This window comes from Chrysoperla carnea, chromosome 4 (genome assembly GCF_905475395.1).
Source record: "Chrysoperla carnea chromosome 4, inChrCarn1.1, whole genome shotgun sequence".
NCBI classification, from domain to species: domain Eukaryota; kingdom Metazoa; phylum Arthropoda; class Insecta; order Neuroptera; family Chrysopidae; genus Chrysoperla; species Chrysoperla carnea.
Genome location: NC_058340.1, coordinates 73,001,391 through 73,015,792, shown reverse-complemented (window position 1 = coordinate 73,015,792; position 14,402 = coordinate 73,001,391).

The following is a 14,402-nucleotide window of genomic DNA, read 5'->3' as shown; positions in this document are numbered from 1 at the left end:
CAATTAAAGTTGGGAATGGCGTCACTGGATCTTTTCGTTAGAGAAGATATCTTAACCAAAAAAGAATTGGCATCGATGTTTCTGTTCTATCATAAAGGAAATTTCTCCTACCATCAGAATAAGAATTATGCTGGCAAAATATAGGCAATATGGGCTCAATCTTATTCAGTTTTTACTCCTATGCCTTAATAAATTCGAAGTACTAATTATTTACAGTAATTCTTAATAAAAAGATTGGATGATTGGCAGCAATCTCAAATAATTCGCGAATCGAAGGTGATGCTGCGTTTGATGGAAAGTATCTTCAATTAATATTCCAAAACAACAAACAAGAAATCAATAAAATTTCTTCTTCTTTAACTAAGTTGGCATTCTGGGTAGTATATTATTCTCCTTTTTTTCAAAAACAAGATGAATTCTATTTGTGAGGATAACTGGATGTATATATTATTCTTTTGAAGGGCGAAACTTAGAATAGAAGGTGGTCTTTAGAGAAAAAACTGGAGAAAACTTTTAAGTATCTTATAGAAAGTCGAGTGATAAAAATAAAATGTCAACTGAAAATCCATAAGGAACCTGGTGGACACAGCCCAATTTAACAGCTATAAATAGGAAATGAATCTCTTAGAATTAATTCCACTAGAAATCATTTCTGGAAGTAAGCAGATATCTTAAGGAGGAACATTAGAATTATCCCGGGTGCATATCAAAGAGTTATGAAATTTACGTTTCTCTACAACACAACATTTTGCAACCGCTGTACACATAACCGCTTCCCACCACATCTCCATAAATAAATAATATAGAAGACGCATAACAAAAGTTTGTTTCATGCTGCCTTCTCTGCCTGCCATGTAAGGAAATAACAATAAAGAAATGAAAACTATTTACTTGTCATGTTTATAATGATGTGGTGATGACATTTGTGAAGACGGTTTGTTTCTTTACTAACTCAAAATATGTATAAGAACAAACTCTGATTGGTATCCTTACTCATAATAAGTGTAATACATATCAAATTGTAATTTTAACATATTACCAGAAAACTACCCCTTTACTTATGTTCATATCATCCCTCTAAATTAAATTAAATAATATTTGTGTGTATGATTGAAAATAATCAACCATTCAACACCGTAATCATGCATTCTTAAGATAGGATGGAGTGTGAACTTAGGGATGGTTCGAAAACTTGGACATCTACATGAAGTTATGAAGATTCCATACACGAGCAAACTTTCAAATTAATCTGTGTTCAGAGTAATTTTCTAAGGAGCATCCATGATCTACGTTGCTCAACTCCAGCCTCTTTGGAACCCCCCCCCCCAATGTAGCCTACCGTGACCTTTACTATGACCCCTCCCTCAGAGGGATCATAAAATATATATATTTGACCAATTTGCAATGATAATATATTCTATTCCTTCAGCTTTTTCTATGCAGAACACTGCTTTAATACAAGCCTCAGTCTTTCAAATAAGTGAATGAAGTAAATGTGATCAAAGCTACTTTGATGGGGAAGATTCGCTCTGTGCATAAAAAGGTCTATTTCAGGAGTAACGAAGATATCACACTCCTTGAATTCCGTGTAAAAAAACTGTAGATTGTCGACGAAAAAAAACGAAAGTTTTTTGTTTGAAATGATAAATACTGGAATAGAACTTTGAAATTGTTTGAAAGACCTATGCCACTGATCTTTCCGGTGTCAGTGTTTGTCTCTGCCAGAGGCCAATAAACCAGAAAGGCATTGGTACAATTCCTACTTTTAGATTCAGTCTTTCTGGTATATTCCAGTTCTTTACGTCGGAATTGCAGATGTTTGTAAACCTCATTTACATCGAAAGATCTTATATAGCCAAGGACTTTATAAGAGTCTTAAAGATTTTGAGATGATTGGACCCTCCAACAAAAATTTATGAAAAATGTTAAAATGAAAAAAAAAAAAAGTTAGAAACAGGTGTAAAAACGTCTTCTTAACATTTCCTGCATGATTTAGAACTTCCTCAAGTATAACTTTCAACAATTGATTAAAAAAACTATGATATGAATCTACGTCACGAAAGGAATGAAGAACTCTCGTAACATCACTAAGAAAATATGTTGTTGATTTGACAAATCTACAAGACGTTCGGCGGTATGGAACTAAAATCATTTATATTCGTCTTAAATTACAATTTTGGTTTCAACTTTCTACACAAAACACATAAATGACATATTTATCTCAAATTAATGACACAACGTAACGGAAGGAAATATACTATTCTGAAATTAGTTTTTTGTTTAAACAATTAAACATTGTTTTTAATCAATCATATACCATATCATTATTCCTTCTGCCACATATTCTCTCATACACGCCCCTCCCCTCCCGCTCTTACAGTCACATTTTATTTACACATTTGAATTTATACATTTTATTTGTATTTTAAAACGATCAAGTTTAAAATTTTCACCAATCGAGATTTGATCAAAAACAGATATCGTAGTAGATATGACATTTAGATATCAAGTCAATAAATTTCTGATTAAGTGTTTAATTCGTGTCTTTGGGCTATCTTATTCCTATATTTAACGAGCAATTCTTGTTTATCAACGATCTCGGAAATGGCTCCAACGATTTTCATGAAAATGAGTATGCAAAGGTTTTTTGGGGATGAAAAGTCGATCTAGCTAGGTTTAATTTTTAAAAAAAGCTTCGTTTTATCCGTGTTTTCAGGAAAAACAGAAACATACATTGCAAAACATGACTCTGCCTGACATCTTTTGGTGTATATCGTAGTTAATGAAAAAAGTACATTAAAAGGACATTCGATTTTCAAATTTTTTTTTTCTAAAGAACTTCTATGAATACCTTAGTTGAAATTTTAACCACATATTCTTTCAGTAATAGCCATGCTCATACATCCTTAAACGAACCTGAATTTGTATTTTAGTTCAAATTTTTCAAATACCAGATTTTAAATCCGAATACACAAAAGAATAATTGTAATTTTCGATATTTTGGTTGAAATCAATAACTTTTCTATCAAGAAGTTAAAAATAAAGGTTTTTTCTTTTCGAGAGAGTGTGTTACTATGTCATTTCGAACTTGAATAAATTTTAATTTTAAGTGGAGTTTGTTAAAGACTAATAAGATTGATTGTGTTTCTCTGTAAAACGGCATTATATTCGTTGGTCGGTGTACGTTTTTTTGTTTGTCATTAAAATTAGGTACTCATTTGTAATTAATTTAATTATTTGATTGGACGAATTTAATTAATGGTACTTTTTTTTCTATCCGGGTGAGAGAAATTAATTACCCACAAAAATTAATGAATCTTTTTTTCTATATTAACGATAACAAAAAAAGGTTAAGTGAGATTTGGCTTACTGCGTGCCATTCTTAAAAGAAACCACAAAAATTTTATAATCCCCAAAATGTGCAATCCGAAAAGTTTTCTCCTGTTGAAGAAACACAAATAGATAATGTTTTAAACATTTTTTTGGTTTAAAATATCCAATTTTGTTATAATTTTAGGATTTTCTGTAAGTAAGAATAATTTAAATAAATAAATCTAAAAAAAAAATAGCAAGCGAAAAGAAGTAAATTGTGATACGAAAAATAGATTTGTGAAATTAATTTAACAAAAAAATAAAATAGAAAGAAGTTTTCTTTAAGTTTATAAATTTCAGAAGAAAAAAAAACGCCAAAAAAACCACCATATTATTAAAAAAAAATTTAAATATTGTATATATAAACAAATAATTTTTAACAAAAAATTTACTTCAAAAATTGTAAAGTTTTTTATTTTAAATTAAAAATTTTTTTTCATACATACAAAATTTATACATCAAGAGTCAGATCTTGCAAATTTTCGTCTTGCGCAGAACTTATTACTGTTTTGTTTGTCAAAAAACGAGGTGATGAAAATTTAACCTACAAGAAATTACAAATTGTGTTTGATACAAGAATTTCCGGTTAATCCAAATAAATTAGCAATTGGTTTTTAATTTAAATAGGATTTTCAGTCAACGATTTCTCATAGCACCAGGCAAATTATGTACAGGGTGGGCCATTTTAATCTATACACCCAAATATCTCGTTTTGTGGCTAATAACAAAAGTTGCAGAGTTTGATGGTAAAAGATAGAATAAAACTTTAAATTCGAAAGTTGATCTTCATAAAAAATCAACAATTTTTGTTTTAAAAATTTTATCGAAAAGCTTTCGGAGGAAATGTGACTTAAAAAAATTTAGCATTTAATCGAATAAAGCTTTGACCAAAAGTTGTCAAGGGCATTAGAGAACATTCGCCTGTGTCCATGACTTTGGCCTACAATTATCAATAAACTTTAAACGTTTTTTCTTTTTCGATTAAATGCAATAATGACATGTGGTTAAGTCTCATGTTCTCCGAAAGCTAACGCTTTTCGAAAAAATAGTTAAAGCAAAAACTGTTCAGTCTTTTTATGAGGAAATAAAATGATGAAAAGATGTAGTTCAAGTATTTACCACAAAATGTTAGTAAAGTCCTCAGCATAGTCTTTCTGGTCCATATTGTAGCTTATATTTTTCCCTTAAAAATAAAGCAATAATTGAACATTTTTAGACTAACTATGTTTAATATATTTGTGTAAAAAATTGCCTGTATTTCAAAACTTTTTTCAAAGAAAAAATTAACGGTATGTACAAATTTACAAGCCTTGTTTAGGATATTACTGGCATTTTGTACTGTTCTAGGTACTGTGAGAGTGCGGCAGTAACGAAATAGCTAATTTTCTTGGACTATATCGTCAAAATATCATTAGTCAAGAAGGATTTTTTCGGAACAAAAAACGATTCACCAAAAAAAAACCAGGTGTAATCAAGACTAATAAATATGTATTCGATATTTCTTGACTTGACTGACTATTTATTTTAAGGCCTGCGATATTTTAAAGTGAAGTTCTTGGAACAATCAAACTTCTTTAACCGAAGAAATAGAGTATTCGTCTAACCACATTTCGCGGTATAATAAGTTGATACAAGTGGACGAACAAATTTTATCAGATCCTGGCTCTTGATGTATATATTTACAACAAAATATAGGTTATGTGTATGAAGAATAATTAAAATTTTGTAAATATAATAATAATTAAAATAATGAAACGTATGGTGGGTAGGTTTGATACACTAATTTACCGACCACATCACACAAAAAATCATTAAACCATTCATAATTTATAATAAAATATCTCTTTGTAATAAAACAAAATTGTAATATTTTCCTGAAAATTGCATACATTTTATTAAATAATAATTATTAAAAATCAAATTATGCAAATTTTACGGGGAGGGAAAATGAGGTTCGAATGGGTGTGTTGTGTGTATGATGTGGTAGATAGGATATATATGATGTATTTGATGAGTGAATAAATTTCTAAACTAAATCAAATAAATTTAAATAAATAAATACCTAAAAATAATAAACGATTTGTACATAAAGTTTTAATCAATCTAACAGAAATTAATTAGTAATAAATTTAATTATTAATTAATATAAATATTACTATAATTATTAAAATATATAAATAAATATATTAAAATATATATTATTGAACATTTAAAAAAAAAAGTATATATAGTTTTAATTTGTTATATTTTAAAATCATAATAGGATCATTTTTTTAAAAGTGCTCGTAGAAAATTCTATTTTTTTAATGTTGAAATTATTTTTTAATTTTTTTCTTTAATTCATGCTGTTCAGAATGATTAAGTGCTGTAAAATTTAAGTTAGAATTTCAGAAAATTTCAGAAAAGTAGAAGGAGTTTTCCATCCGTTATAAAAACTGGATACACATACAACTGATCTAAGTGCAAAAGTTTTTCCTCAGAAATGCTGAGTTTCTAACGTAAATCTTACAGCACCTATTTGTTCAAAACAGGCCTATAATGTTCTAAAAGTAATATTTAATCACAGATGTTTGTACTATAAATCGATCGCTATTTTCAAGCGACATCAATCTTTGATAAGTAAAGCGGAGCAATTCAAAAATAAGCTGGACACAAATGAAGATGTATGCTTCATCGAAAAATTTTTCTAAAAATACGGTGAAGAAAGTGGAATGATCTCGTGGCTTCGAAATTGATTTATAAAAATATATCGAAATTAATTGTGAATATTTAATTAAACTAATCATAAGCTGCGGCCAGACATGAAGGCGAACAAAAAATCACGAAAATAGGTAAGAAAAAATCAAGTGACATCGCAAACTGAATACGTTTTAAACCCCCATTTGATACTTATTAGCCTACTTTCGTTGTGTTTTGGTGTTCACTTTCGTGCCTGACCTTAGCATTACAGTAATAGGAAGAAGTATTGAAGCGTCATCTCTCGATCTGTCTAGATGCTACAATTCCAGAAAAGCATTACAAGCACGCTGTCAAGATAAAGTGTTTACAACTGTGCTAGTTTTTATAGAAAATAATTTTTTTTTTAGAAATATTTTAGTAAAAATTTGAGACGTTGGCATTACTTTTAGAACAAAAAAAACTTTAGCATAATTTTTTTTTAATTTAATGATTAAAGTAATCGGAGCTTGTGTATATAAAATAAAAAAATACATTTTTAAAACCAACAGCTTGTCTATAAATAATTACTTACTATAAAATCAAAAAAAGACAAAAAAAAAATTACAATTTAATTTACAATTGTAATTAAGAACTTTAGAAATAGTGTTTTTCGATTTACTTCGAACAAATACTAGAAAATCATCGTTAAAAAAGATAATACTGGACAAAATGTTGTTTTTCATTTATTAAAAATTAATTTTGTACATCAATAAAAAAAATATTTTATCGAATTATAAATAATTAAATATATTGTCTAGTTATTTTGTCAAATTTATATATAAAAAAAAACAAAAATCTATATATATAATGAATAAATAATTTATAAAAATAATTATAAAAAAAAACAGACAAATTAAGTTTTATATTATTGAAAAAAATTATTAATAATAATTAACATATATATAAACAAAAAAAAAATTATTAATTAACAGAAAAACAAGGAAAAAGATAATTTGTTTAAAAAAAAAAAAAGGAAATATAACAAACAAAAAAAAACAGAATTAAAATAAAAACCGACAAAATACATTTGAGACAAAAATAAGAAAAAAAAATAATAATAATTGTAAACAATTGTAAAATTATTTAGAAATGCGTATATTAACAAATAAATTGTGATATATGTAAAATTATTTTATTAGTCTTTTGATTTTTAGAAATTATTTCCCTTATTTCCAGAATTTTTATGTGGAAGATTTTGACGACGTGCTGCCAGGTAGGAATTATTTTATTTTAACATACATCACTGATTGTTTTAACAAATCCAACTCTAAAAAATGTAAAAAATTATTTATCTGAAATAAGTTGATATTCTTTTAACCAATTTTTATTGTATTGCCTTTTCAACTGCAGTGGGAAATTATTTATTATTTTAGCTTTTGTTTCCTCGATTTTCCAATAAAATAACAATTTGTCAATAATTTCTTCAAAATGTGTTTGTCTTAGAGTTATTATGCCCCATTTTTGTATCGCCTTTTTTTGTACGTATGTAATATAAAAGCTTGGATAAATATTATTAAGATGATGTTTTAAAGTGGTGATAGCTACAGCGAACTTTTAAGAGCTCATAGACACATCCCATCATTTGTGAAACAACAAAACACTAGTCGTCTAGTATTTGATAGCTCCATGGTGTTGCTAGCCTAGCTCTACTCTCTATGCCATTCATTTGATATAGAATATAACAGCACAGTCTTTAAAACTTATTTTTACCTCTATACACAAGCTACAAATTATAAGAATTCTTTGAAAATTTATTCTCAAATTCTCTGAACTAAATAAATAACGTTCAATGTTTGTATAATTCTTGCTTTTATATTTGTTTTGTACAAAGAGATTATATACAGTTTTGTATTATTTTTTCTGAAAATTGAAAAAGTGTTTAATATGCAGATTTGCATATTCTCCAATATGTGGCCGCAGTTTATTCTTAGTACACAATATACTAAGTACACAATTTTCATAAATATTTGTAGATGAAAGTGCACTTAAATTTAAATAATTAAACTCAATAAAACTTTTAGTTAATTTTATTAAAAATTAAACTGTTTATATTAAAATTTCTTTTGACGTTTCTACTTTTTGATTAACTTTTAATGTATTAAATAATATTCCATAAATCGTTTTTTAACTATTTACTTAATAGCAATAATGTAAACAATATTTAGCCAATGACATATAGATTAGACAAAGACACAGGGGAACTCACTGGCAGTCTTCTCTCTCATTCATCATATCGGAAGTTTTGGACCCTGGCGTTCTCTAATTGTATAAACTCTTTGGTATACTATGAATTGTCATAACAGATGACGTCCTGATTCATGGCGCACGATTCTGAAGTGTTTTAATGTCACAATTTATTATAGGAATCATTTTTTTTGGTCTCTACAATCGATTCGACGTGTTTTTGGTACATCGATAAAATTTACTGGAAGTGTCTGATTACAATCTATTTGCATAGATGTCGGCTGAGTATTTCTCCCAACAGATTTTTGCTATCCTTTCAAGATTCTCTATATTATTATTATATTGTGTATGCTATGATGTTCTCTATTCATCCGAGAATATTATTTATATGTTCACTTAAAGTGTTGAGAAGTAACTAACCAAACCAACAGACGGACAAACGAACAGACAGATAGACGGATAGACATTAGATAGTTAATAGCAATATAGTAAAAAAGAAGGAAGGCCAACGACCAGTATAATGATAAAGGCGCCATCATACTATTACACATAATAATAGTATTTAATGACGTCATTAGATATTCTTCTATAATATGTGTTCTATGCTAGTGCTACTATCTTTTAAAAAGTTTTTCTTTTAGCAAATAAAATATTGTTTCCGTTCAAAATATACTTATATGACCAAAAAAAAAAAAAAATGAAAATAAAAAAATTATTGCTACTAAGATGATATTATTTTTTTCAATTTTTCTGGGAAACAATTTTTCATCGAATATATTTGTGTCAGTCATTTTTAACGAATTTTCTTTACTCCTGAATCACTGAATTAGATTGGGATCAGATTAACGTAAAATAATTCCAGGCCACTCACGTTTATTGCCACTAACATATTTTTTTTTTAATTTTAACGCAATGAACGAGATATAATTTATACAAGTTTTTAGAACGAACTTAATTAACGTAGCTGTCATGGTAAGCAAACTGGTATTCGATTTTAACGGCAAGATGTCAGCGCTACGAGTAAAATAAATATGTAAACCATACAACACTCAGGTGATTTTTTCATTGAATAAAAAGGCTAAAGATATCTACTTCTTTATACATCTAAATGTAATGTGCCATATTTGGTCCCCGATTCTTTTATAATTACGATAGTTTTTCTATTTTTATACCATGCATATATGAAATATACATAGTATATTAAGTTTAGTCCCAAGTTTGTAACGCTTAAAAATAATGATGCTAGGAAAAAAATTTTGTCATAGCTGTTCATAAAATCACCTAATTAGTCCATTTCCGGTTGTCCGTCCGTCCGTCCGTCTGTGGACCCAACTTGTAAACCGTTAGAGATAGAACAAAAGTTTAAATGTAAAAAATGTTCCTTATGAAAAAATAAAAAACTTTTGTTTGAAACATTTTTTTGTAAACATGACTGTTTACCCACGAGCGTTAATTAGGTGCAAATTTTTTAGTATGTATTAATATAGGAATATCAGTTGTGTGTGTGTGTGTATTTAAAAGTGAATATCTTTTGTTATTTACGTGACGTCAAAAAAACAAACGATTGCGCATCAACACTGTCCATACATGTTTGTATGTGTAATGTGATAAAGAAATCAACACTGACTATGCATGGTATTTCAACAATTAACTCAGTCAATTGTTTCTTTTCACTTGTTTGTATATAATCTTTGTACTTTGTGTTGTTCTATGAATATTTTACATACAATTTTTTCTTCCAGATAGAATTTCCATATTGAAGCGTCATTTTGCATTTTTTGTAAATAAATTACTAGTAAAGGTAATTTCCTATGATTTTTCATGTTTTTATGAATCACCCTGTATATAATTATTACTGACACGATATAAAAATCTTATTAATTATATTTTCAAGTGATTACAACATATTTTCATAATATAATTTTTCTACTTTAAGACTCATCTACATATTACTTAAGCGTTGTAGTTTAAGTAGGATATGATGAATACACTACTATATGCAACATCCATCGGAGCGGTACTATCGACTTGGTTGTTTTTTTTTTTTTTGCGCTCATTCGTTAAGATATTCTTGAATCCATATATATTTAGGGTATAGTGTTGTATCTTGGCGACTATTCAGCTTGGATTAATCAGTTTCATGAAAACAGAGACAGCCTTTATATGAGAACACAGTTTTCTTGCCAAACAAGACAAGATAATGAGAGAATGGTGCAAAAACCCACCATCAAGTATCATGTATCTTGAATTCAAACAGCGTACGGCGTGGGTATCCTGTAGGAACTTTGTTCTTTTAAATGATTTAAATTATACATTTTTATTTTTTTTTATTTATTTTTTTTTCTTCAAAATTTCGTGGATTTGACTTAACATGACAACCTTCCGTATGAGAAGCGCACATATTTCAAGATAATAAACTATAAACAAGCGATGGTCGGTGTCGGAAATTTTTTCTGTCTCGCCCCCATTCGTCAAGGGCTCGTTAAGGAACATAGTGTCGATAATCTTCCTATTATAACTTAATCTTTTGGCCCGAAATCGATCAAGTAAACGAAGCAGTTACTGGACAGTCAAAATTTGAAAGGTATTCATTATATATAAGAGCATACCTCCTACGACCTAGAATAAGGTGTAAATATTATCTGTCGAAGAGAACTTCTTGAAGTGCTATTGGTGAGGATGTTTGTATCGGTAAAGGTGAGATGAGAATAATGATGACTTGCTGGTATGTAAAAATAATGATTATATAAGGAGAGGCTAAATTTTGAAATCAAACATGCCATAACACACTCCTCTATAAGTATGTATAAAAATAATAGCGATGTTATTCATCAGTTTTATATAAATATGAATAAAAAAACCATTTTTTATTTTGTAGAAATCGTTCACACAGTTTATTCAAACAGTTTTTCTTTTATTTTTTATGGAAATTTTCTAAAAGAAATTTATTTTAAAAAAATAGAAAAAGAAAAGAAATATACACTGAATATATTTAATGTTGTAATTTCATATTATTTATGTACATAGAATGTATCTTAAAAACGCGGAAGATTTCATGAAAATAGGTCCACAAACCCACAGAATAGACAATTATCATTTAAGAAAGAGTTTTGGATTTAGGTCAACCTTATTTTCAACTTTGATGACGAATTTTTGTTATAACTTTATGAATGTGGAGGAAAAATAAAAATACAAATTTTCGATTTCTACCTTGATTTTTGAAATATCGAAGCTAAATAGTTAAACAAAATTTTCAATTTTCGATATTTTGAAAATTACTTCACATATCGAAAAATTTTTATTCTTACTTTTCGACTTATATTGTCAATTTATAAACATAATTCACCATCAAAATTGAAAATATATATTTTATTTAATTTGTGCCCCCATTACCGTGCTCATACGTCCTTATTTGGTCGGGCACAACGGATTATTTTCCGGGGTTTCGAAATGTATCAGTTCTTTGTGTATACATAATAAATATATTAGTTTTCTCTTTAAAACAAACTTCAGTTTTTTGAGACACTGTCTACATTTCATACACTTATATTCAAATAAAATATTCTATTATTATATAAGGAGCTGTGATGATGGATGTATTTATTTTGAACATGTATGTATGTATGTATTCGTTGTGTGCGTAGTCATGGAAGGGACAATAAAATCGATGCCAGCGCTTTAAGTGAAAAATTTTGGAGTTAAAGGGGGCTGTTATGACTAATTTGCAATTCTTTACATGTTAATGTAATAGAAATGTCAAATTTAAATTATTGAAAAACACGAATTAATTAAACTTAATGCATTAAAAATTGTGAAAATAAGAAATCAAATTGAACAAATATTATTTTTCAAATGTAAATTATCATAATTATTTATTTAAATTTGTGAGACAAGAATATTAAATTTTAAATGTAAGTTTTAAATGCAATCATTACAATTATATATGCATCCATACAATTCTATTATTAAAGTAGTGTATCGTTACCATGGAAACGAAATTCACGCACGGAGCGAATATTACATATATATTTTACATATTTTAAATTATGTTAAAGTTGCTCCAAGGCAAAATGATAAATCAATAGACTTAAAAATAACACTACTTATACTTATACTTGTATTGTTTGACGGCAAGCCCACACCTAAAACATATAACGATTACATCAGAACACTTAAAAAATTGCAAGTTTTATGGTTCGACAAACACTCCGTTTTATTGAATATTGGGCGAACTGATATTTCCATTTTTAATGCAATAATCTTGCTATTATAAAAACAAAAAGACCGATCAAGGGTGACTCGAACTCGAACGCAAAAGGTTCTCTACCATTTTACAAAATATAACAATATGTACTTAAACACTTTTCTGAAAGAAAGAGGCGAGGCTATAAAAGAATATATAATTATTAATCTAATGTAATATATGTTTACTTATGCAACACACACTACAAGTATGCATTATAAGTAAGCTACCTTATATAATTTTTGTAATATTTAATGATCGGCCAAATCTTTCATAGGCTATCCGGATATTTGAATTATCTACCGTTACGTCGTTAAGGTCAAGTAATTGTAGTAGTCGAATATGATGATCAAAGGACTCCTTGACGGCTTACAATAAAAAATGCGATCTGTGATAGAATTTGTAACTGAATATAATCAAATTGCAATCCGCTTACGCCCTTTGCTACATTGTTACATGACGTAAGCGTTCTAATTGCACTATTTAAGGTATATTATGTTCGACCTTCATTGTCGGTAGACAGATTCCGTAGTTTCGTTATTTCCGTCAACGATCTATCGTCATGTGGTTTATTTAATAGTTTGTAGGCGTCCAAATCTGACAAAGCTATACCTTCCAAACTTTTGACACGACTTAGTGCGACATATATTGGCCCTTTTGCAAAGTTTTTTTTACCAAGGTCGGTTACAGCTCTTTCGAGGGTGGTACCCTGTAGTTTATGGACTGTAACCGCCCAGCTTAATATTAGAGGCAGCATACGGCGTTCTACATCTCCGTAGGCTCTTAATGCCTGAAACGTAGTGCAAGATGGGGGTATGGGTATGCAACCATTACTATCTTTTAGCCTAAGCCCAATAGATTCGTCATCAAATTTAACATACACGGATTCTGGTAGCTCTCCATCCTCCAGTTGATGTCTCCTCAAGGCCGGCCATTTGATTTTTTTTATTATACCCATAGCTCCATTCACCCATTTCATTTTCGTCCAGTTCTGACAACGTCATCCATGAGAAAACCATAAAAAAATTTGCATTAAGTATGCACGACAAGAGAACGAATAACTCAATATCAAGCCAACCGATTTCGATGATTCTTTTTTAGTGACAAATTAGTTAGTGTACTTCAGATTCACTAAAAATCAGAAAAAAAAAAAAAACTTTTAACAAAAAGAAAACCGACTTCAAAAGAAAAACTTTTCCAAAACAAATTAATATGCACTAAAAAGTAAAAAAAATAACGATAATATAATGTAGTTAAAATTATTGTTATTTTTGGAGTCGGTGTCAGCCAAGGAAACAACTCTGACAGAACAGTTTGCTACATTAGCTTGGCTGACACCGACTCCAAAAATAACAATAATTTTAACTACATTATATTATCGTTATTTTTTTACTTTTTAGTGCATATTAGTTTGTTTTGGAAAAGTTTTTCTTTTGAAGTCGGTTTTCTTTTTGTTAAAAGTTTTTTTTTATGTAATTTCACCGTTTTAAAAAAATTAGGGGGTGCAATCAAAAATTTGCCATTTTGTCTGTAAAAATTTATCTAACAGGACATAGAGAACACATTTTACAATGCCTCAACAATTTTGTTATGAATAAGTTTTTAACACGTGTGCTTGTAGTCTATATATATGAAACATTCTGGTTAAATTCTAGATATATTCGATGTGTAGTCAGATGAGATGATTGTGTTTTTATCCTTAACCAAGTTAAGGATTGTAATGAAGTTTTAAGTTTGAAATATTATTGAGAAAGAAGTATTTTTCATTCAAATTACCTAGCATGTTTGTAAAATTCAAATAACAAAAAACTTATGAATGTCATATAGTATTTTGGAAAACTGTATGGTTCACAAAAATATGCCATGTTACATTCAAAATTTATTT